The sequence below is a fragment of the Protobothrops mucrosquamatus genome, unplaced genomic scaffold (assembly GCF_001527695.2).
Source record: "Protobothrops mucrosquamatus isolate PMUCROS unplaced genomic scaffold, P.Mucros_1.0 scaffold598, whole genome shotgun sequence".
NCBI classification, from domain to species: domain Eukaryota; kingdom Metazoa; phylum Chordata; class Lepidosauria; order Squamata; family Viperidae; genus Protobothrops; species Protobothrops mucrosquamatus.
In genome coordinates, this window is record NW_015386897.1 from 87,331 (window position 1) to 112,863 (window position 25,533).

Below are 25,533 nucleotides of genomic sequence, written 5' to 3' on the forward strand. Positions count from 1 at the left end.
CCGCAGAGTTATACGGGGACAGAACTTGGCGGTAAAGAGGGGGTATTAAGTTTTTGAAATGAGAAAAAGGAGAAAGCTTCCCAGCCCTTCTAGCCAGCCAGCGCGAGAACAAAGAACTTCCCTCTCTTTCCCTTTCCCGCCCCGCACGTGTAGGGGGGGGGGGAAGAAGCGAATTCTCCACCCCTCCATTGCTGCTGATACTGCCTCCTTCTGCCGCCGATTGGTAGCTGCCTGGCCCTGCTGGGCGGGGAAGGGAAAAATATCCAATCCTGACGACGGCAGGTTTTCTCCAATGAGAGCGATGGCCATTGGGCCGCCGCGGGGTTTGGCGCTCTGTTGTCCGAAGCTGGGGACAAGAAGACGAGGAAGATCAGTGAAGTGAACCAGACGCTCGGAGAGAAAGTGAAAGGCAGCGCGGTGGGCGGGAAGCCACCGGCGGCAGTAGGTGCTACTACCAGGGAGTGGGCTAACGAGTAAACGGGCGACGGGTAGACGAAGGGAAAGACACACCCGCTCAGGGGCTCTTTGTCGTGCTTGGGGGCGGGGGATGGGACACACGCAAGTTAAGGTGGGGGTTGTCTATAGGGCGACAGGGGCGGGCTTCCTACGAAGGGCAGCCTGGGAGAGGTGTCTCTGAAAGCCCCTCCTCTAGTTGAATACAGTAGGGCTTGAATTAAGAAAGGAATTCTACTAGGGTAAGCGAGGCTGTGAGGGTACACCAAGTCTGCGGAGAAATTAGGATAAATGGGGGGGGGGCGTCGACTGAGAGGGCGTACGGGAGATTAGATAATAGGGTGGAAGTGAATTTATGAGAAAGGAAAGGTGGTTTTCGGGGAAGCAGAATTGACGAAATTGTCATTTTACTTCTTCGTTCAGCACCTAGCACATAACTAAGCAGTACGTGATTATTTAGGCAGTGGCATCCAGTATGACAGTTATTTTAAGAGAATTTAAAGAATCGTGAGAGGATAAATTTGAATTTCCTGTCACGGCCAATTTTCTTCATGAGAATTAAGGCACTAGCTTTTTATAAGAACACTGTAAAGAGGTGCAAACTCTTGGGATGTGATGAGAACAAGTGCTGAATGAAAAGTATACTTTGTTCACACTGGTGCTTTCTGAATCACCTAAGTATTTTGAGATCTGTAGACAAAATAATGTGATTAAATAGGTAGATGAATGAAGAGTCGGAAGCTAATTTGCAGAATGAAGGGGCAGAGCTGATTATATTTTTAGAGATAGAATGTATTCCTGTCCTTCTCTACTCAAGTCCAACAATACTCTTCACAGCATTCTATTTTGGGCTGCAGTAATTATTTGAAAGGAAGATCTCTTTGTAAATTACTGGGAATTCAAAATAATTTAATTGAAACACTAGAATTCTCACTTAATGCTAACAAAGGAAAATTACTTCCAAAGGGAGGTTCTAGAGAGAAGAGCTTTAAGTCTTCTGAATTGTATGTTATTCTGTATAAGCTGGGTATGGAATGGAATGGAATGGAATATGAGTTCCCAGTGAAAAAGTTTTAGTATTATAATTTCCAAAATGTAAAAATACCAGCTGTGATTTTGTATATATCTATTTGGAAATAAATGTTTGAGTGGAAGAGATTGACTTCCAAATAGGAATGAGTAACTCTATCCTGGGGCGGTATTGGTAAAAAAAACCAATAAAATACTGACTTTCTTCAGTTCATTTCTGATTTAAATAACAATATTTAAACTGCTAATATTAAAATACCCAGATTTTGTAAGCAGATTGCAATATGGCAGACAGTGATTACCCTGAACAATTTTGGCCCATAATGGATTTTTGCTAAGAATATTTTATCAATGGAAGTATTGTTTATTTCAGATAATCCCTGGCTATGTCTCAGTATGTACTGTGTTGGAAATAACATTTTGTACTGTACTGTAACAGAATCTCATTTAAGAAGTGCCACTTAAAGTTTTTGTAAATATTTGCATATTTATAAGATTGTTTCTTTTGAACTGTTTACTTAATTAGCAGATTTTTTGAAATTGATCTAAAAACTTCCAGTTGATTTATATGATCACCAGCAGCTCTGCTTACTATATGAAATTGATACTGCTATGTAGCTCACTACAGCATATAACCTACAAAGGTTTGCTTTAAGAAAGAAAATTGTTATTTTTCTTTGCAGTATTTTGTGGCTGTAATAGGATTAAAATTTGAAATTATTAAATGATTATGAATAAAATGAGCAAGACCTTTAAAAGTTATGTTTACCTGACTAAAGTCATTATTGTTTAGGTAAATGCCTTCTGCAATAATTATATTGAAAAAGCCTTGTCTACAGTCATGTGTAAAAGGAAATACACCCTCTGAATTCTATGGTTTTACTTAGGACATAGTAAAAATCAACTAGTGTGTAAAATTAAATACACCTTATGATTCAACAGCTTGTAGAAAAACCTTTAGCAGCAATAACTTGAAGTAATCGTACACCCTTTTTGCTTCAATAAGTATGGAAAGACTATCTAGCAGCCAGGTGTTGCTAATGAAGTGCCCTTGATCAATTGATCATCAGCAAGCGTAACTACCTCTATAAAAGCCAAAATTTTAGGAGTTTGCTGGTCTCCAGTATTGAGGTGTGTATTAACACAATGCCAAAGAGTAAAGACATCAGCAATGATCTTAGAAAAGGAATTGTTGCTGCCCATCAATCTGGAAAAGGTTATAAGGACATTTCCAAACAATTTAAAGTCCATTATTCTACAGTGAGGAAGATTATTCACAAATAGAGAACATTCAAGACAATTGCCAATCTTCCTAAGAGTGGATATCCCAGAAAATTCACCATAAGGTCAGACTGTGCAAGACTCAGATTGAAAAAAAATCCAAGAGTTACATCGCAGACTTGGGGCCTCAGTTAAATGTTAAGCTTCATGACAGTACAATTAGAAAAAGACTGAACAAGTCTGGTTTATTTGGAAGGATTGCTAGGAGAAAGACTTCTCTCTAAAAGAACATGGCAATATCACTTAGGTTTGCAAAGTTGCATGTGAACAAATCACAAGACTTCTGGAATGCTGTCATTTGGACAGAGGAGACCAAAGTGGAGATATTAGGTGATAATGCACAGTGCCATGTTTGACCAAAACCAAACACAACTTAGCACAAACATACCAATTGTCAAGCACAGTGGTGGAGGAGTGATGATTTGGGCTTGTTTTGTAGCCAGAAGACCTGGAAACCTTGCAGTCATTGAGTAAACCATGAACTCTGTATATTAAAGTATTCTAGAGTCAAGTGTGAGGTCATCTGTCTGACAGCTAGAGCTTGGCTGACATTGGATCTTGCAACAGAACAATGATCCCAAGCACACCAGCAAATCTATAACAGAATGGCTGAAAAAGAAAAGAATCAAGGTGTTACAATGGCGCAGTCAAAGTCCAGACCTCAACCTGATTGAAATGCTGTGGCAGTACCTCAAGAGAGCTGTGCATAAACAAATACCCACAAACCTCAATGAAGTGAAGCAATGTTATAAAGAAGAGTGGATCAAAATTCCTCCACAACAATGTGAAAGACTGATAAAGTCATACAGAAAACAATTCAAGTTATTGCTGCTAAAGGTGTTTCTACCAGCTATTGAATCATAAAATGTATTTAGTTTTACATACTTGGCTTCTTTATTTTGGCTTTCTTTTTGTAAAATAAATGATACAGCTCTTTACTGTAGTATCCCTTCACATTAGCATCAATAAGTACTGTCGTTTGGAGTGGGATGGCTATTATCAAATAAATAATATTTGTTTTAACATACGTATTGGTCCACTGTTACTGTTTTTGTACAGACATATGTGAGTTGTCAGTATTTATTGATACAATATAATCAGAATTAAATCAGATACAGTGAGGGAAAAAATATTTGATCCCCTGCTGATTTTGTATGTTTGCCCACTGACAAAGAAATGATCAGTCTATAATTTTAATGGTAGGTTTATTTTAACAGAGAGAGACAGAATAACGACAAAAAAATCCAGAAAAACACATTTCAAAAAAGTTATAAATTGATTTGCATTTTAATGAGTGAAATAAGTATTTGACCCCTTTGCAAAACATGACTTAGTACTTGATGGCAAAACACTTGTTGCCAATCACAGAGGTCAGACGTTTTTTGTAGTTGGCCCACCAGGTTTGCACACATCTCAGGAGGGATTTTGTCCCACTCCTCTTTGTAGATTTTCTCCAAGTCATTAAGGTTTCGAGGCTGATGTTTGGCAGTTTGAACCTTCAGCTCCCTCCACAGATTTTCTATGGGATTAGATCTGGAGACTGGCTAGGCCACTCCAGGACTTCTTCTTGAGCCACTCCTTTATTGTCTTGGGTCATTGTCATGCTGGAATACCCATCTACGACCCATTTTCAATGCCCTGGCTGAGGGAAGGAGGTTCTCACCCAGGATTTGACGGTACATGGCCCTATCCATTGTCCCTTTGATGTGGTGAAGTTGTCCTGTCCCCTTAGCAGAAAAACACCCCCAAAGCATAATGTTTCCACCTCCATATTTGACGGTGAGAATGGTATTCTTGGGATCATAAGCAGCATTCCTCCTCCTTCAAACACAGCAAGTTGAGTTGATGCCAAAGAGCTTGATTTTGGTCTCATCTGACCACAACACTTTCACCCAGTTCTCCTCTGAATCATTCAGTTGTTCATTGACAAACTTCAGATGGGCATGTACATGTGTTTTCTTTAGCAGGGGGACCTTGCAGGTGTTGCAGGATTTCAGTCCTTCATGGGGTAGTGTGTTACCAATTGTTTTCTTGGTGACTATTGTCCCAGCTGTCTTGAGATCATTGACAAGATCCTCCAGTGTAGTTCTGGGCTGATTCCTCACCGTTTTCATGATCATTGAAACTCCTCGAGGTGAGATTGTGCATGCAGCTCCTGACTGAGGGAGATTGACAGTTATTTTGTGTTTCTTCCATTTGGGAATAATCACACCAACTATTGTCACCTCACCAAGCTGCTTGGTGATAGTCTTGTAGCCCAGAGGTCTCCAACTTTTTGGGCACCAGGGACCGATTCCGTGGAGAGAGGTTTTTCCATGGACTGAAGGGGCGTGGTTTTGTGTGCTGCCTGCATCCCCCAGATGGGGCTTTGCTTGTTTGTGCGGACTGTTTGCTGGCATGCCACAGCCCGGTACTGGTCCATGGACCAGGGGTTGGGGATCCCTGTTGTAGCCCATTCCAGCCTTGTGTAGGTGTACATTCTTGTCGCTGACATCCTTGGACAGACTCCTTGGTATTGGCCATGGTGGAGAGTTTGGAATCTGATTGATTGCTTCCGTGGACAGGTGTCTTTTATACCGGTAACAAGATGAGATTAGGAGCACTCCCTTTAAGAGACTGCTCCTAATCTCAGCTCGTTACCTATATAAAAGACACCTGGGAGCCAGAAATCTTGCTGATCAATAGGGGATCAAATACTTATTTCACTCATTAAAATGCAAATCAATTTATAACTTTTTTAAAATGTGTTTTTCTGGATTTTTTTGTTGTTATTCTGTCTTTCACTGTTAAAATAAACCTACCATTACAATTATAGACTGATCATTTCTTTGTCAGTGGACAAACCTACAAAATCAGCAGGGGATCAAATAATTTTTTCCTCACTGTACTTCCTTAAGAATTTTTCAAACTTGTGGATTTTTTTTAAACTTTATCTTACTACATTACAATCACATTTGACAAGCATAAAAGATACTTTGTCAAAAAATGAAATACCAAAACCCAAGCAGAGAACCATCAATCTCTAAAGATTGCTGAACTGTATTACCAGCATCCTTTTGTACTGGTCATTCTGCCTAAAGTTGCTGAAGTTGTAATTCATCAAAGTCTAGGAACACCGCAATAGATTGAAATAAAACAAGTTAAATAGTTTTGGGTTTTTAATCTACTATAGTTCTTTTTAAATATATGTTTGCTTTCATCTATCAGAGCAATGGAAATAGAGGAAAGTATTAACTTTTACCGTCCTGAGTGACAAATATTGTCATTGATAAAATAGAACATATGGATTTTAAAAATGTTATTATCTGCCTAAATTCAGTATCCAGCCATTGCAGTGATATGGCTAGGTCAGTGATGGTGAATCTTTTAGAGACCGAGTGCCCCAAACCTGCCCCCACTCCACCTCCTGCCATAGGTTTGCCACCACTGGGCTCGGTTCACTAAAGTGAATACCACAGATATTGCAAAAGGAGGGAGCAATTAAGAAGTAAACGACCAAAGTAGATCACATCATAATGCAAAAAAAAAAAAAAAGATTTTGATAAGGTTTTAGAGAAATTAAGTTAACAAAAATTCTCTGGAATGCAGCCACGGCTATCTGTAATAATTTTTTTGAAGAAAAACAGTCACTGAATATTGATTTATTTGGTCAGAACATTTATTGATTTCCTGAGTAATTGTGAAATTCAAGTTTTAATTTTTGTACATCGAAATAGTTAAATTTGTATATTTGTATACTTGGAATAAATGGAGTAACTGATGCATGCATTTTTATGCAGTTCTGATAATTTTAATACATAAATTAGTATAAATTATATCAAGTTTTTTATTGCCAAGTTTCTATCACTAAGCAGTGCCAGCTGATCAGAGGTTCTGATACTTTCTTTTTAACTACCAAGTTCTATGGCATGAAAAAACTGAAAATTCCTGACTTACATGCCTGCCTATACCTTTTAGGTAATGAGATATGAATAATAATATGCTGACTTTCTAGAAAGTTGCTTAATTAGAGAATCAAGCTTGCTTAAACTAGAATGAGGAGACTTGGGTAAAAATGAGTTATGCTTCTGGTAAACTGGACAACTAAGTTAAGGCTCACCGAAATCTTACCCAATAAACATTACATATGAAAAGGATATGACTTATGATTGGCAATCTAGTTGCCTATCATGAAGAAGATTGCCAGGGAATACAAGAGAATAAAGGCAAAATAGAATAACTTAATTAAATGAAAGAAGAATAGAGGATAGATTGTGAGTGTATAAAACTAAGAGAAAGGGAAGAACATCATAAATTTAAACGAAAGTGTCCTGGTATTTTGGAGTTGGATTGTGGAAGTGAAGGATAGGTTTAATAATGGAAAAAAATTAAGATACATGTCAGAAAGTGTACATTAATGTTATCTAGAGTTTTATTACTGTGTATGAAAGTATAAATTTATACAGAATAAAGTACAAAAGAATACACAAATTGTATGGAAGAAATGGAAGCAAAGATGATTTGCAAGTTAGAAAGTTATGGAGGAATATAGTAAATAGTATTTGTCTAAATTAAATGTAGGCATATTCCCTCTTTGGTTTTTTGGTCTTTGCCTATTAACATCTGTGTTTCTGAGCTAACACTAATTGCCCTGAAAGAACGAAATTAAGGATTTATCATACATATGTAACTGAATATAGGTACAGTGATTTCATCAACATGTCAATAATTTGTACTGAAAAAAAAAACTTTTAAAAAAATTATAAGAAATTAGTCTATGTCAGTGATGGCAAACCTTTTAGTGCCCAAACTGCAACCCCAAACCCACTTATTTATTGCCGGGTGCCAGGTGGGCATGGCCCACTGGCTGGGCTTGGCTGTGGTAGTCATGACAGACTGGATGGGTGTGGCCAAGGTGGGCGTGGTCACCTCTGTTGCTCGTGGGGAGGGACACCTGTGGGGGCCGGGCAGGGTTGGGGGAGATCCAGGGGGTCTCTGGCAGGTGGGGCGGTGGGCAGGAGGCTCATCCTGCAGGGTGAGGCGAGGCAAGACGAGGCGAGGCAGGGCGGGGGTGCCATTGTCTCAGGGCAAGGTGAGGCAGGGCCAGGGCGACTGCTGCCTGACACCATCGGCCCCCACACACAGAGCCAATAGTGTCCATCAGCAGCCACAGCCTGCCAGCCCCTTGACCAGTGCACTCTGGGGCTCCACAGCCTGCCGCCAGCAGTTTAGAGAAGCCGCCTCTGAGCTGGACGGACAGCCGACAGCTGAGGAGGTGATGCAGTGGGTTATGTCTACGAAAAGGAGAGCATGTGAGGCCAGGAGGGATGGGATGGGAGGGAAGCCAGCCGTGCTGGGATGCATCCGGCCATGTGGGACCTTGGCGAGTTAGCGGGTGACTGGTTGAAGAGGGACGATTGCCATCTCTGGGGCATGGCATGCATGCCCACAGAGAGGGCTCTGAGTGCCGCCTCTGGCACGCGTGCCATAAGTTCGCCATCACTGGTCTATGTGCTTGCTTTACAAATAGATTTGAAAAGCACATAAAGCATGTTAATCCTTTCATAACATAAAGTTATGTATATTATATGGTCATGTAATGTCTCTATTCCTAGCAATCATTTTCAAGCAATGTTTGATCAATGAATTGATGCTTCAGTAAGTTGTCTAAAAAATTATAGATCTTCTAAGTCAGATTGTCAGATGTCAGATCCAGTAAGAAAAAATGGCCTTCTCTTGGAGCTTTAATGGAGGTCTCATCAGCAGTGCTCAACTTAATTAACTTGAAAAGATGCTTTAAACAATAGTGAAGACAAAATATGCATGTGGCATATTTTGGGTTTTTGCAAACAACCAGGCACATATTTGAAAGTTTGTAGTAATATTTGAAGAAAAGCCAAAAGATGTGAGAAGCAAATAATTATACTAAAGAGTAGAAATTTATTAGATAAAGAAGCAATTGTCATAGTAACAAGAGGAAACACCTCTACATAAGTAAGAGAATCAAAGAGGCAGGTCCAATGTATAAGAAGCAAGTGACAAGACCTTATTAAAACTTAGAAATGCCTGAAGGATCTTTGCAGATGACATAAGATTTGAGCTTTTAACATAAACTATAGTGCAGTGTAGGCAACAAAGACAGTGTATCGTTGAAGGGTATCGGAGATACAGCTTCCTAAAGAGGGCAGAGAGTGATTATTATGAGGAATCAAAATAAATATAGAATGATTTCACCAGTGCTTTTTTTGTAAAAAAAAAAAAAAAGTGTCGGAACTCACACATGTCAAACAACCTGCCTTGCCTACCCTACAAGGTTCCATCCAAAAAAGGTGCCGGAACTCCGTTCTGGGTGTTCTATGACAAAAAAAGCCCTGGATTTCACCCATTTTGAAGCAAAAGCAGGGGCCAAGTGAGCAACAAAACTATTTTCAACTCTTTATCAAATCCTCTGGCAATTATTAATTACATGGACAAAAGATACTGCAAAGAAGATCTAGGAAGAAAAGTTATGAATAGTTTATTATCCACCTTCCCAGTTTATGGAAAAATACTGGAAGAGAGAGAATTATATTACAAGTGAATGACTGTGGATATGTTAGTGATGATACTTGATTTTGGGGACCATGGCCTTAATTATCTGGATCATGGACTGCAGATATGAGATGTTTTTATCTGTTAAAAGAAAACTGGCTTAACTATGGTGAGCGTGATGAGAAGGGCTTTAAACTATATCCCATGGGATTAGAGATAGATATTCTAAAGGAAAATCTTCAGATAAGTGCTTATGTGCTATAGAAGAAAATGGAAATGTAATAATGGGATCTTATCTTGAGTCACATTTCAGGGTGGTTAAATATTTTGGATGTAAACGATTAGCCAGAAAGAAAGAGTAATAACAATTCTACTGGTGTCTGAAGGTATGAAGCATGTGGTGACACATGTTTGGAATTCAGTTCTGAAAAGCATGGCCCTTGCAGTTATTCCTAAATTGCTTTGATGCTGACTTTTTCCTTCGGAGAACCAAGAACCAATATTTGACTTGATAATTACTTAAAGTCTAGTCAAGAAAATGGAAATTGCAGGATTATCAGGGGAAAATAACCCATGTAATGGTTAAGTTATTTAAGGAAAACTACTGTGGAATGTAGTCAAACACGATTCTTATACTTAGAAAATACAGCAATTCTAATAAACTAAAAAAAAGTTATTCCTATCTAAATTTTTACATATCTAAAAAGGTAAGATCTTTGTAAGACAAAGTTGTAATGTTATGAAGATGGCATGGATTTATCAAAAATAATTTTTCCAGACTAACTTTATCTCAGATCATTTCCTGAGTAGATTAGATGGCATGTCAATTAAATGAATAAAAATTGAATTCTGTATTTAGTGTTTTTTCATCAGACTGGAATGAAAATATCCTAGAAATCCTATAAAAAGTAAAATTTTGTGTTTAGAAAGAAACCCAACTTTTAATATAAAGGTAATATTTGCTTGTTTATGGTAATTGGGAACTCTATCCTTAAGTGACATGGCCATAAAATGTAGTGTCATGTGACCATAGCAACTTATAATGGTAGTTGCAGCAATTTTGGTTGCTAGCATTAAATGAATTTTCTGAGTCAGTAAGCACAGCATCATGTGACTGTCATTTATGACCTTCTGCCAGCTTCCTTACTGATTTTGTTTCTTGGAAATCAGCAATGAAGGTCGCATATGGTGATCCTGTGACTGTGGGACCATGCAACCATTGTGACTGTTCCAAAGATTCTTTTCCAAAAGACAACTGGACTTGATTTTTTCCTTAAAAACATTTTGTTCATTCAAAAAGCTTCAGTTCTCCAGCATGACCGATGGAGAATCCACCATAGATGGTTTGTCCTTTGTCTTCCTGCCTAGAGACTAAGTCAATCAACTTTTGCCACGCCTCTTCCCCTGGCCCAGGAGCCCCAGTTTTCGACTTAGTCTTCGCCATAACGAGACGTGGTAAGATTGGCTCAGTCTTTAGATAGAGAGAGATCAGGTAGTATTCCCTTTTACATTTCCATCTATGGTGGATTTTTCTTCAGTCGCTGTGCCTTAATAGCGCAGCATTAAATTGCTCCATTTAAGGGATTGAGGCTCCATATAGGAGCCTCCAACTCACCCTGGTAGGCAGCCTGTTTAGTGGGCGCCGGCGGATGCCTCGTGGAGGTGCGATCATTTCCCTTGTTCGCTTGCTTTTGTCGCATTGTTTGGGAGCATGTGGAGGCCTGTCGTTGCAGGTTCTCAAGCGATTTCGGATCGTTCGTTGTTGGCTGCCCCCGTCCGTCGGCTAGAGTCACTTCTTTTGTTTTTGCCATGCTGCAGGGGAGGCAGCGATTGTGGGGTTTTTTTCTCTTGGAGATGCTTTCTTTCGTTTTGCCTGCAGCGGTCGCCCAATATCATTGCCTATTTACATCTAAAAGGGGACTAATGATTGCATCTAGTATGGATTCAACATAGCTGCCACTTTAGTTCAATTCAATCTATATGCTAATTTCTATTCAGCCTCTGGCGTTCAGGCCTGCAAGCAGAGGCAGCAGAGGCAAAGCCGCCTTCTTGGAAGCAGGGTCTCACGACCACTCTGAATGTGAAGTGTGCTGGCTGTTACCCGCCACTAAGTGAAGCACATGCGACCTGACTGTTACCATTGAATTGGCCTTGCCGTCACTAAGTGAACTACACGTGAACTGTTACCATTGAGTTGGTCTTACCGTCACTAAGTGAACTACATGTGCATTGGATCTTACCATTGAGTTGGTTTTGCCGTCACTAAATGAACTACATGTGACTTGACTGTTACCATCGAGTGGTCTTGTCACCGTGAACCACATGTGACTTGACTGTTACCTTTGAGTTGGTCTTGCCGTCACTAAGCGAAATACATGTAAGTTTGGCTGTTACCATTGAGTTGGTCCTGCCATCACTAAGTGAAACACATGTAAGTTTGGTGGTTACCCTTGAGTTGGTCTCACTGTCACTAAGTGAGACCCACGTCACTAAGTGAACTATTTGTGAACTGGCTGTTACCATTCAGTTGGTTTTGCCACCACAGTTGAATTAACCAGAGCAGGACGCACTCTTACTGGTCCTATTTGCCGTCACTAAGTGAGATACACGTCACTAAGTGAACTACTTGTGAACTGGCTTTTACCATTCAGTTGGTCTTGTCATCACAGTTGGATTGACCAGAGCAGGACGTGCTCTTACTGGTCCTACTTGCCGTCGCTAAGTGAGAACACGCCACTAAGTAAACTACTCATCAGGAGCATCGCATGGGTGAGGGCAGCACCATTAATTGGTTCTACAGTCATGTTGGAACCTTGAGTACACTGTTTCTTACATTGAGTGGCCCTGCCACTATCAGTACTTTGCTCCTTACTATTGAGATCCCTCTTAGCTCATCACTGGGATCTCTCTGATTGCGATGGTAGACATCTCAGACATCTCAGACTTCAGAGAATGCCTCTCTGCACTTTCACAAAAAGGAAGTTCCAAGTTCTCCAAACAGGAGGCGGCCAATAGACCAAGGCTATTTCTATCAGGAAATCTTCTAAGGCAGCTGAAAAGGAAGCCAGCAGGAGGCTCCAGGCCTTAGAGAAACAATTCTCCGAGACACAAAACGATAGAGTGTAGCTGCATCTGGGTTAAAGACTTCCTCCCTTTTATAACCTTGCTGTTAAGGTGATCTTGCCACCTCAAAAGGAAACAATTGGGCTGTCCACAACATTTAATTTGGCTTACAACCATTAAGTGGTTTTCACATGTGCTGGCCGATAACATTAAGTTGGTCTTGCTGTCACTGAGTGGATCACACAGGACTGGCCATGGCCATTGAGTTGGCCTTACAACCACTACTAGACTTTCATGTACGGGCTATTTCCATTAGGTTGGTTCACAGCCACTATATGGATCGTGAGTGCGCCGGCTATTGCAGCCATCACCACTATCCAGCCCTTGGCCTCTTACTGTTGAGATCCCTCTCAGCTCACCACTGAGATATAGCTTATTTGCAATCTGGGAGCTCAAGGCCAAACTATTTCGGGCAAGAAGCTCTGCGGCTGTTGGGAGGGAAGTCAACAGGCACCAGGCCTTACTGCAACAATTCTCCATGGCCCCTTCCAGCAAAGGGCCTGGTCTTCAGATGTCTGAGTCTGCGACGAGGGTTCGGCCTACTACAGAAACACAAATCGCTAGGCATTTGACTACTGCTTAATGGTTACAGCAAGGTTCGGACTCCATTCAACTCAGCCCTCCTTGCCTCAAATCTGCCTAGTCTCCTTCCCTTCGTTGGGTCCTTCAGGCCTCAGGGCTTTGGACTTATATAAGGAGGCGAGCATAACTTCTGCTATCTTGGGCTCGCACAAGTTCCCGGTCTAGCATGAGCTACCTCCTTATCCTGACAGGAGAAGGTATGGTGGACGTGCAATTAGGTTTGTCCTATCGCCACTAGCTAGGACTAGTGTGCTGACCGTGCCCATCAAGTTTGCCTTCACGTCACTAAGTGAATCACTTGCGAGCTGACTGTACCGTTGAACTTAGGTTTTACCACCATGGCGACACTGATCAGAGCACGGGACGTGCTCTTACTGGTCCTGCTGCCATCAGGAGCACTACATGAGTGAAGGCAGTACCATTAATTTGGTCCCGCAGCCACGTTTAGCCCTTGAGTACAACTGTGCATTCCATCGAGTGGTCCTACCGCTATAAGTATTCTGCTCCTTACTATTGAGACCCCTCTCAGCACACCACTGAGACGTCTCCTTGAGATCTCTCTCGGCCACCACCGAGATATCTCTGATTACGATGGAAGACAATGATACAAGGGCAGACAACGATGCAGTGCAGACAACAATGCACCTCAATCCTCGAAGTTAAAGGGATTAAATACTCACTTGGCATACGGCAGGTTCAGGCATGAATGCTCCAATCCGACATTTCCTCAGGTGCTGCTACGCAGGCCAACACTTCATTGTAGGGCCCTACTCTTCGGCCTCTCGGCCCTCAGGATACTTATAGGGCCGTGGCGGCGCTGATCGCGCATTTAAGGACCGTCCAGGGCATATCTAGTACTATTTGGTCGATATCTTCGTTCCATCTTCCTTGGTTCAGTCGGCTCTGTTAGGCCTGCCATTGTCTGTCAGGACCCTTCAAGTCATGGGGTTTTCAGTACATTTAGGAAGAGCCAGACAGTTCCCTCCACCCGCCTCCTTCGCTGGGGCGCGGTGAAGAGACACAGAAGGTGTGAGGTCTACCTATCTCGGGAACGTCTACACTGCATCCAATCCCTGGTCATCCAGGTATAAGGGGAGCGGGTAGCTGCCCTGGCTATGCTTCCCAATTATTTGGAAATCTGATTTCCTGCATAGCGATAGTGCCTGGGACCAGAATACATTCCAGGAACCTGCTATGATTCTGGTTTCCGCTCCAGAGGCCAGGCACGAGTCCCCCCCAACCCAAGGGTATGGGTTCTGTCTCAGACCCTATGATCCTTCCAGTGGTGGATCTCCACAGCGATAGCCAAGGGGAACTTTGTTCAAGGAGCCTACCCGGCTCATCCTGAGCTTGGATGCCAGCTTGTTGGCTGGAGAACGCACTTGCGAGCACAGCTGGCTCAGGGCTGGTGCTCCCAATTAGCCCTGAAGCATAACATAAACTGGTTGAAGCTCGGAACTATATACCTGGCTCTAAGCCACTGCCGCAGTGCAGTGGCAAGATAACACGTCCTAGTCCTCACGGACAACGTGACGGCGAAAGACCATGGCAACCGACAAGGGGACACCTGTTCCAGGTGCCTTAGGGCTGAAGCCCAGTTATTCGGAACCTGAGTTGAGACCAACCTCTCCTCTCTCAGGCCGAGCACCCTTTGAGAAAGGGCGAATCGGCAGGCGGGTTTCTTGAGCAGGGCGACGGTGATTCACTGTGGCTCACAGAGCCTGCATCCAGATCTCTTCAGGGAGATATTGGAGAGTTTTGGATCTCCAGTACTGGTTTGTATATTACTCCGGTGAATTCTCAGTTCCCGTGGTTCTCCCCCCGTTCCCATCTCCTAGGGCGGAAAGGGCAGATTCCCTCCACAGGCCGTGGCCGGAGGTCTGTTATTGGCTTTCCCTACGCTTCCTCTGAACCAGGCAGTTATCTGTAAGATACTGCAGGAACGAACAGGGTGATGCCGGTTACTCCACACGGGTTGCTGAACTTGTGGGTCCTCCAATCCCTCCTCTGTAGAGGATACCCCCAGGCTGGATCTACTTCAGCCAGGGGATTCTCCAACTCCTTGAGCCCAGTGGCTCCGATTGACAGCCTGGCATTTGATCGATGGCTCCTGACACAAGAGTCCTACTCGTCAAGAGGTCATTACTGTGATTCGGGCTTAAAGAAGGCCTTCATCTAATTATGATTCCACATGGGAAAATGTCTTACCCGATGTGGGGAGCAACAGTTGAGCCCATCGATGATAACGATTCCAAAGATTTTGGATCATCTGTTGGAAGGGCTCAAGAGGGGCCTGATGCCCAATACAATCTGCAGACTGGTCTGCAGGTGTTGCTCCGCCCATGGTGCTTACATAAAACAATTCTGAGTCCTTGGCTCAGCATCCCATGATGCGTTCTCTTGTCAAGTGAACGACCAAAACTGGACCGCCCGTGGTTCACAGATATCTCCTTTGAGTTCTGTCCAGGGTCCAACAGACCCTCACTTCACCTTCATTTGAACCGTTGGGTCCTACACTCTGAGTTTCTCAGGCTTGAGGTTGCCCTCTTCGTGGCTGTTACATCAGCTTGGTGCAGTTCTGAACTGACAGCTCTGTCTCTTAGGGATGCCTCAGGCATTTTACATGTCAACAGGTTGGTCCTGTGATTGGATCCCTCCTTGTTCCCAAATTCACTTCTTTGTTCACAGGGCGCTGAAGCTTGTGCGGCCAGATTTTTGCCCTCAGCCATCTCACGACTTGGAACATTAGTGGCACATCTTGGACGTTCGCCAAGTCTTAGGTCAGCATGTTGTGCGTACTGCACCTTTGTTTGCAAATTCTTGTTGCCCTTCTTGTTGCACTCCAGTCACTCCAACCCTCGTCAGGGGGCCTGATGGCACCTTCCTCCACAATTGGTAGATGGCTTAAGGCTTGCATGGCAGGGGTGTACCTGGCGTTCTCCTTACCAGTTCCCAGTCGGATCACCGCACACCCGACTAGCTGTGCTGCACCCTCAGCGGTGTGGGCGACACAGGCGTCGGTCATGGAATCCTATAGGGCAGTGACGCGGTCGTTGCCCTATCCCCTTGTGAGACATTATAGCCGGGATAGATTTGCTTCGGCGACCAGATAGTGGGACACAGGCCCAGATGGCATCCCACCCATAGGGACAGTGAGGCTTTGGTATGTCCCATCTATGGTGGATTCTCCATCGGTCATGCTGGAGAAGGGGCATTGTCTTACCTGAACGCCTTTTCTCAGCATGACGATGGAGAACCCACTCCCTCCCATTTAGGTCCGTCAGGTCCTGTGTCGGGAATTTGAGCCACCACAGGGTAATGTCATCAATGACTACGCCTTTATCGAAAATAGGGGCTCCTGGGCCAGGGGAAGAGGCGTGCAAAAATTGATTGACTTAGTCTCTAGGCAGGAAGACAAAGGACAACCCATCTATGGTGGATTCTCCATCGTCATGCTGAGAAAAGGCATTCAGGTAAGACAACGCCCCTTCTGACTGAATGGTGGAGAATAGAAGGATTTATATCTGAGTGTTTTATCCTTGGGGTGGAGAAGCTTCTGCTTTTATGGTGTGCATGTATGTTGTGTTAAGTTGAAAATCCTCCTGAGATTTTCAGATATTCCTGTAGGGTATGAAATAGCAACATTGCTCCATTTGTTGTTCTCTTCTTTGTTATGGAGGAGCTTCTACTGTATCTTTTTCTGGATTTGATGAAGGCCTAGTTGGCATAGCTCCAAGTTCTGAGGGCTTATTTGATATATTTGATCAAGGCAGAAGCTTCTCTACCCAAAGGATAAAGCACTCAGATGTAAACTGAGCAATGTGGTATATGCAATACAATGCAGTGAGACATGTGCAGAGCTGTACATTGGGGAAACAAAGCAAATGTATGGCACAACATAGAACAAAACCATCAGGACAGATTCAGCAGTCCATCTGCATCTGAAAGACAAAGGTCAGTCTTTTGAAGACAGCAAAGTTCACATTCCTGATAGGACCACTGGTTTAAAAGAGGTCAAAGAGGCCATCTATGTTAAAATTGAACAGCCCTCTCTCAACAGAGGGGGAGGGAAATGATACCACCTATCTCCTGTTTATAACACAATTATTTTAGCAGTCTCAAGAAGTTTCCACACCCATTTGCACTTTGATACACATGACTGAGGATACAGATACCCCTCCCCCCAAGTGGCCTCAACAACTCTCAGAGAGCTAATGATCAATCCTCAGAGTGCTAACTACCAGATGACTACAAAGAATATAAATCCTTCCATTCCCCACCATTCAGTCAAAACTAAAGAAGCTTCTTGGAGGAGAAGCAAGACGATTTCAAGGCAAAAAACCAAGAATGTCCAGTTGCCTTTTGGAAAAGCACCTTTGGGACAATGGGTGATTGAGAAGCTGTACAGATATTTAAACATTGTGATTGTGAATCAGTTTCTGAGTGTCTCAATTGTTATCATGTGACCATGGGGATGATGCAACAGCTGCAAGTACAAGAACCAGTTGTAAGTCACCTTGTTCAGCATTGTTGTTACTTTGAATGGTTGCTGAACAAGTGGTCATTAAGTGAGGACTTCCTATAGTACAGATTTGTATATTGAATTATGTTGACATCGAGTGGTTTCCAGTTTTTATTAAATTCTGTGTCAGATTTATTTTTGAGATACAAGGTTCTTCTATACATCGGTATATACTTTAACCATTCTTCCATAAAAGAGACCAAATATTTATTCCAATAAAAGGCATATAATATCCTTGCAACAGTTCGTATATACTGTGCTAATTTGGTATACTTTTTGGAATAAATGATTTTGTAAAGTTTAGTAAATATTCGGTTGAAATGGGAATTTAACTGTTAAGATTTTATTCATTTTAGTATGAGTTATTTTCCAAAATTATTATTTTTAGAGAATGAACTCTCTCTTTTCTCAACCAGAACTGGGACAGCATATCAATGATGAAACATGCAAATTTTCTTTAAATATAAAATTTGGCATAAAGTATTCCATTAAAATTCCAATTGTTGAATATTTATTATCCCATTTAAATCCTGGATCCATTTAAATCATTCATTTAATTTGATTAACAGGCTCTGAATCATTTCTCCAGCACTGGAGATGGAGGATCCACAGAATGGGTTGAGACTGTATTCCTGCCCAATCAGATCAAGTCAGCCAAAGTTGTCACGCCCCGTCCTGGTTTCCAGATCCCAGTCTTGACTTGATCTTGCCCAGGACAGAACGTACAACTCTGGCTCTTAGGTATAGTCTAGACTATTTTGTGGATCTTCCATCTCAACTTTATTATTACATTTGATAATTATTCCATCTGCTAATTAATTCGGATTTCTTCCAAATTTGTCTTATCTGCAGCCACCCTTTGCCTAGCTCTGTAGTGGGGGGAGAATAAAAGATCATAGGAAGTTAGAAGGGGGCCCCTTCTCTCTTCCCTCCCCCCAGGAGCTTTAACAAATTAAGACAAGGTGGCTGGATTCCCGTGGTCTAACGGCCGTTAGACCCCGGGAACACTCCGGAGCTCGCGGCTCCGGCGCCCGGTAGGGCCTAAAAGGCAACTGCTCCGAGAAACATCAATTCGGTAGCAGGGGAAGCCCCACCGGATTCGGCATCTCTCGGTTTCCTGATAACCGAGAGATTCCTCCCAGGCACGCACGCGATTCAAACGGACTCCCGATTAGAATTTTCGGCGCTGATCGGAGATTTGGGACCGGGTTGCAGGCTCCGTAAGAGGCATGCAGCGTGCTATCCTGCAGGGGGCCTGTTTCCCCTCAGCACTCCATCAACCGTTGTTCGCGCGTGCGGCCGCCATTTTTAAACCGCGCGTTCGCAAAGCGATCGGGGTTTCTCTTTTTGAGTTCAGGGGGCAGTTTTGGAGGCATTCCTCCCTTTTGGTGGGCTCCTAGCTCCAACTAATATTCGTTTCAATCGCCCGCGTTTGAGCTTGGCGGCGAGCCGATTGTCTGATATTTGGGCGCGGCCGCCATTTTGAACGTGCGGCCGCGAAGCTGGGCCTCCTCGGAACTCGGCAAATTCGGCCGCTGTTGCGCGCGGCTGCCATCTGACCACGCTGCACAAGCAGCTTGTTGCTAAATTTGCCAACTTCGTGTAGGAGGACTCTCCTTGGCGGAGCCTTGTAGTTCCCCAGGGGGACGTGTCCAGCAACACTTTGGGGGCCCCTTTTCTCAGTCAGGATGCCATTTTAGGCTCTGGCCGCCATTTTAGGGTCAAGTGAAAATTCCCTCACATAGGCCTGGGAGTCCAGATCTGGCCTCAACAGTATTAAATTCCTAAATTACATTTACAATACCAGCGATTGGGCTAACAGCTACTAATTAGGTTTTCTCCTTCTCAGTCTTGGTGTCTCCTGACGCAATTTAGGCCTCATTGCTGTTTAGGCTAGGAGGAGTACCTTCCTGTGCTCCTGCTTTTGGGCCTCAGGATACTAGGTGGTCCCTCAGAGCACCTTCTATTATCCTCTTTGAGCAGAGTGGATTCCAGACGTACCCGGTTGTGTGTCTGTTCTGTCCGCATAAAAAAGTCAGCTGCTCTCACAGTTGTGTCCGGGTTTCCAGACGTACCCGATAGTGCGCCTGTCCTTCCCGTTGACTAATCTTCTCTTGATACCGGGGGGTCCCCACGAGTCCCTGTGTTATCGGAGAATGGAGGCTACTGACCCTCCCTCTAGGGGTATTGTCCCCTCTTCAGCGGTCCCCGCAATTTCTGTCCAACTTCCTATGGAGGACTCTGACAAGACCTCATCCAAAAATAAGGTCAGATCCACTAACAAATCCTCCAAGAGGGCAGAGAAGCAGGCTAACAGGAGACACCAAGCCTTAGAAAAAGAATTCTCTAGGGCGCAAAAGATTGCTAGGATGGATAATTCCCCAACTGGGGATCTGTCTCATGTCCACATACCCCAACCATCACACCATGGGACTCCGGAAGCTACCTTTACCCCCACAGCAGCTGGGCTTCGACCAGTTGAGCCCCCTTCCTTCCCTTCGGAGGATCGACTGGCCCTATTAATTGTGCAGGCAGTTGACCGCGCTCTTAATGCAAGGGCCGTACCTCCTAGACCGATCACTACTGAGCCTCTGCCCATTATTGACCAAGGGCCTGAAGCTCAGTATGCACCCTCCTCACCTTCTGGATCCTCATATTCCGAGAGGTTGTCAATTCAGGTCCAGGACAACGAACTGGAGTTCCCTATGTCTGATGAGGAGGAATCCTCTACCCAGGCCCCCTCATTTAGTGGTATGTTTAACCCTCCTTTGTGACCTTACTCCGCAAGGTCTCATCCACAGCACAACCAGGGGCCGAACCTCCCTCGTCAACTGCCACCCCTGACTCAGAATTCGATCCGAACTTTACTGAGCCGGTGGCAACACAGCACCGGATTCCTTGTCCCCCCATGTTTCTGACCGCTGTCAGGAAACAATGGGCGGCTCCGGCCTCCCTCCCTCTCCCTAGTGCCACGGACAAAAAGCTGTACAATGTGGCCAAAGACTTGGAGGAGGCTCTAGAGGTGCCTGCTGTGGATGAACCTTTTGGACCCTTAGTTTCCCCTACCGCTATAGCTGGGGATGTTTCTGATGCCCTCAAGGCGGACGACCGTAAGTGTGAGTTAGCCTTTCGCAAGACTCACCAGGCGACTGCTTGGGCAATTACAGCGGCCACCTCGGCATCCTTTTTCAACAGAGCTGCCCACTGCTGGCTTAAACAGCTCCAAGCCCGTACCCCGGAAGATGACATTTGGTCACAACAGGAGCTTAGTAAGATGGTGGCGGCCCTGGAGTACGCATCAGATGCAACTCTCCAGGCTTCCAAGTTTGCCTCCAAGGCCATGGCATCCAGCATCTCGGGACGCCGCATGCTTTGGCTTAAACATTGGCACGCGGATGCCAAGTCTAAGTGGCGTCTGGCGGCGGCTCCGTACCAAGGAGGCAAACTATTTGGCGAGGCTCTGAACCCCTACCTCACCGAGAATAAGGATAAGTGTAAGGTCCTTAGCCATATTCTCAAGAAACCAGAGAAGCGTCAGAATTATTTTTCCCGTCGGCAGTCCTTTCGGGCCGGGAACAGGTATAATTACTCACAGCCTTTCCGCCCTTTTCCGGACAGACAGGACAGACAGGACAAGCAGTACGACTGACAGGCAACCAAACCCAGACAACAGTTTCAGGGTAAGCGGCCCTTTCGAGGGAGCGGTCGGCCATTCCGTCGCTCCAGGTGACTCTCTGACGGTCCCTCCCATAGGGGGCAGACTGTCTCTGTTCGCCCACCAATGGGAGGCTACCACCACGGATGCATGGGTCCTCAAAACAATAAATTCCGGCCTTTTCCTGGAGTTCAACTCCAACCCACCGACCAGATTCATTTCTTGCCCATACCCTCGAAATCAGGCCAAAAGGGCCCTGATGGGCGAAGCCATCCAGCATCTGCTGGACATACGAGCCATAGAAACCGTTCCGCAGGACCAGATAGGTCGGGGATTTTACTCCATACTCTTTGTCATGCCAAAAGCGTCAGGGGGATGGTGGGCCATTTTGGACCTAAAGGCCTTGAATTATCATCTTGTATATCGCAAATTCAAGATGCAAACGCTCAGATCCATCTTAGGAAGCGTAAGAAAGGAGGACTTCCTGACGTCCATCGACCTCATGGAAGCATACCTCCACGTCCCCATCTCTCTCGCCCACCGGAGGTTCCTACGATTCGTATACAAGGGCCGTCACTATCAATACAAGGCCCTTCCCTTCGGCCTTTCATCGGCTCCCAGGGTGTTTACCAAGATCCTGGTGGTCCTAGCAGCTCACTTAAGGATGCTACCGGTCAGGGTCCAGTGTTATCTGGACGACATCCTGATCCAATCGTCTTCCATCCATGCCGCCAGGTCAGATCTCGAACTGGTGGTAAAGCTGCTCCAGGACCACGGGTTCTCGGTAAACTTCCCCAAGAGCCACTTGGTCCCCACTACGAGGTTACTACATCTAGGGGCCATTATAGACACGAAGGAGTGTCGGGTGTATTTGTCTCAGGAGCGCAGTCACAATTTAAAAAAAGTCCATCCTCCAGATTCGCAAGAGAAGGACAGCATCTGTCATCAGCTTATCCAAACTACTAGGTCAAATGATCTCAACTATTGCAATTGTCCCGTGGTCCAGGCTTCACTCCAGGGAACTGCAGTGGTTTCTGCTTCCCTTCCAGAGGCGGAACCTCAGCGCCTCTCACCAGAGGGTGAAGCTCACATCTCAGGTCTTGAGGTCTCTCACATGGTGGCTGTCCCCCGCCGTGCTCAAAGGGTCGCGGTTCAAGGAACCGGATCGGACACTACTCACAACCGATGCCAGCCTGTTTGGCTGGGGTGCACACCTACAATCGAATTGGACACAGGGTCGTTGGTCCCACTCGGACCTTCGACACGACATAAATTGGCTGGAGCTTCGGGCTATCCACCTAGCCCTACGGCATTTCCGCGACCTGGTGCGACGGCGCCACGTGCTGGTCCTCACGGACAACGTGACGGCCAAGGCCCATGTGAACAGGCAGGGGGGTACTCGTTCCCGGTCTCTTCTAAACGAGTCAATATTACTGGGAACCTGGGCGGAGCACAATCTGGCTTCCATCAAAGCCGATCACATCTCGGGGAAGGACAATACTCAGGCCGACATGTTGAGCAGGACGACGGTAGACCACTCAGAGTGGAAGCTCCACCCGAGAGTCATCAAGGAGGCGTGTCACCGCTTTGGCCTACCACTGGTGGACCTGTTTGCGTCCCCGGCCAATGCCCAACTACCACGGTTTTTCTCCCGATTCCCGTCTCAAGGAGCGGAACAGATGGATGCGCTCCGCAATGCTTGGCCCCGGGGTCTGCTTTACGCATTCCCCCCTCTCCCTCTCCTCCCGGCGGTGGTACGCAAACTGCTCCGGGAGGAAGCAGAGATTCTGTTGGTAGCCCCTTATTGGCCAAGGAGACCCTGGTTCGCCGACCTGGTGAGTCTCTCCATCTCGGAACCATGGCGAATTCCCCCGGACAGGATATCGCTCAGCCAGGGGTTGATCACCCATCCGGATCCCCAATGGCTCCAGTTAGCCGTTTGGCACTTGAGCGCTCTTACTTGTCACAACAGTCTTGTTCAGTGAAGGTAATTGAAGTAATCCAGGCTTCCCGCCGCCCTTCCACGAACCGTATTTACGAGGCCACGTGGAAAAACTTTTGTACTTGGATTTCTAGGCGTCATTTGTCACTCTCACAGCTCACTATTCCCCATATTCTGGAATTTTTGCTGGACGGTCTGGAGAGGGGCCTGGCCCCTAACACCCTACGTACACAAGTAGCGGCTCTTTCTACTGTTCTTGCTTGTGAGTCCGTAGGTTCCTTAGGACACCACCTGCTGATTCGCTCTTTCCTTAAAGGAGCAGCCAAATCCCGACCACCTACAGTGCATAGGTACCCTTCCTGGGAACTGCCTCATGTACTTCGGGCCCTGATGAAGCCACCTTTCGAGCCCTTGGCGTCATGCGACCTGTGCCACTTGTCCCACAAGTAGCTTTCTTGGTGGCCATTACATCAGCTCGACGAATCTCCGAGCTGGCTGCTCTATCAGTCCGCAAGGACCTTTGCATATTCCATTCAGACAGAGTGGTACTTCGCCTTGATCCCACCTTCGTTCCAAAGGTGAACTCGCTTTTTCATAGGACCCAGGAGATTGTCCTCCCGGATTTTTGTCCTAACCCTTCATGTACCCAGGAACGGCAATGGCATTGTTTAGATCTCCGCAGGGCGCTCCGTTACTATATTTCACGGACAGCGGATTTCCGTAAGTCAGAGGCCCTGTTTGTATCCTTCCATCCTTCCTCCAGGGGTCGGAAGGTCTCCTCTTCCACGATTGGCAGGTGGATTAGGGCTTGCATCGCAGGAGCATATCAAGCGGCGTCATTGCCGGTTCCACAACGGGTGACAGCTCACTCCACATGGAGTGCGTCTACATCTGCAGCCTGGTCCACTCAAGCATCCATTGAGGATGTCTGTAGAGCGGCCACTTGGTCCTCACCATCGCAATTCATTCGTCACTACAAAATAGATAAATTTGCCTCGGCGGAGGCCTCCTTCGGCAGGAGGGTCCTCCAACAGGTGGTGCACCAAAGTGTCACTCCCGAAAGGTCTATTTCCCACCCTCAGGGACTATAGGCTTTGGTAGGTCCCATTCTGTGGATCCTCCATCTCCAGTGCTGGAGAAGGGGCGTTGTCTTACCTGAACACCTTTTCTCAGCACGGAGATGGAGGATCCACATCCCTCCCTCAATTTCTGGGGGGTCCTAGTAACTAGGATATTTAGCTTGTGAGCCAGTACATTCTTGGTCAGTCAATAGCTACGCTCGCGTCAAGACTGGGATCTGGAAACCAGGACGGGGCGTGACAACTTTGGCTGACTTGATCTGATTGGGCAGGAATACAGTCTCAACCCATTCTGTGGATCCTCCATCTCCATGCTGAGAAAAGGCGTTCAGGTAAGACAACGCCCCATTTCAACAATTTTTAAGACCCAGCAGATGCTCCAAATTATGCATTGTAAGATTTTCATATTCAGTCAAATCTATATGTGCTACATGTTTCTATAAACTCTATACTTATGCTACTTATTTAAAGATATTAAAACCAGACAGTTCAACTAAGCCATTGTGAAATAAAAATTACAGATTTTATCTTACTAATAATCAGATCTTCCAATCTAAATGAATTATCTCTACTGAACTTGTGAATCTTTCAGATCTTTCAGATAAGAACAATAAACAAGTTACATGTATATATTAGTTCAGTTAGGGTCAAAAAGTTGCAGTGAGAAAAGTTTGTATTATATTTTGTGAAATAAAAGCCCAAAGTGAATACTTATCAGCATGCTCTAAACAATGTCCATTAATTGGATTTTTTTACTGTCAAAGAAAACCTTGCAATCCAAAGCAGGTGGTGTATGGTGATGCTGATTTTGAAGTGAATGCTATACATGGTTGAGCCAAAAAAGATTAACCAGGAAGAGTTAATTTGTGTGTTCAAGAATAAAGTGGTTGGCTTATGATAGCAACATCATATAATAAGAGAAAGATTGATTAATTAAGGGACAATCAGTACAGAGTTAAAGAGACATTGCTGTTGTTTGGTATTTTACAGAAACTATTGTTAAACTGGATTTCACACTTACCCTTTTGTCATATAGTCCAGACATGACAGCATGCATCTTTCACCTTTTTTCAAAGTTGAAGAATTATTTTATGGGCAGCCATTTGATTTTAATGAAGAAATACAAATGATTGTCAGGACCTGCCTGAAGAGACAGAGTATTAAGTTCTTTTGTGGCAATTTTAAAAAGCTTGTTCATTGCTGACAGAAGTGCGTAATAAATGGTGGTGATTATGTGGAGATGTAAATAGAGGTAACAAAAGAATTCATCTTGAAAATTATTTTCCTGTTTCATTTATTAAAATATTCTTCTCCTAAATAACTTAAAAGTTAAGGAGGTGGAAGCATACTTTCATTT

The 25,533-nt window shown here is 44.7% G+C and overlaps 1 protein-coding gene across 3 annotated transcripts in view; it reads left to right on the forward strand.

Moving 5' to 3' along the window:
• Positions 1-300: 300 nt before the first annotated feature.
• The window catches only part of EZH2 (enhancer of zeste 2 polycomb repressive complex 2 subunit), a 129,745-nt gene continuing 104,512 nt past the window's right edge, over positions 301-25,533 (forward strand). For 2 of the 3 annotated variants that reach the window (XM_015817501.1, XM_015817502.1), the window contains exon 1: positions 301-441. The gene's annotated coding sequence lies outside the window, so the exon portion shown is untranslated. Of the gene's footprint in view, positions 446-25,533 lie in introns of all 3 variants that reach the window. The other variant, XM_015817503.1, reaches the window with a different exon arrangement.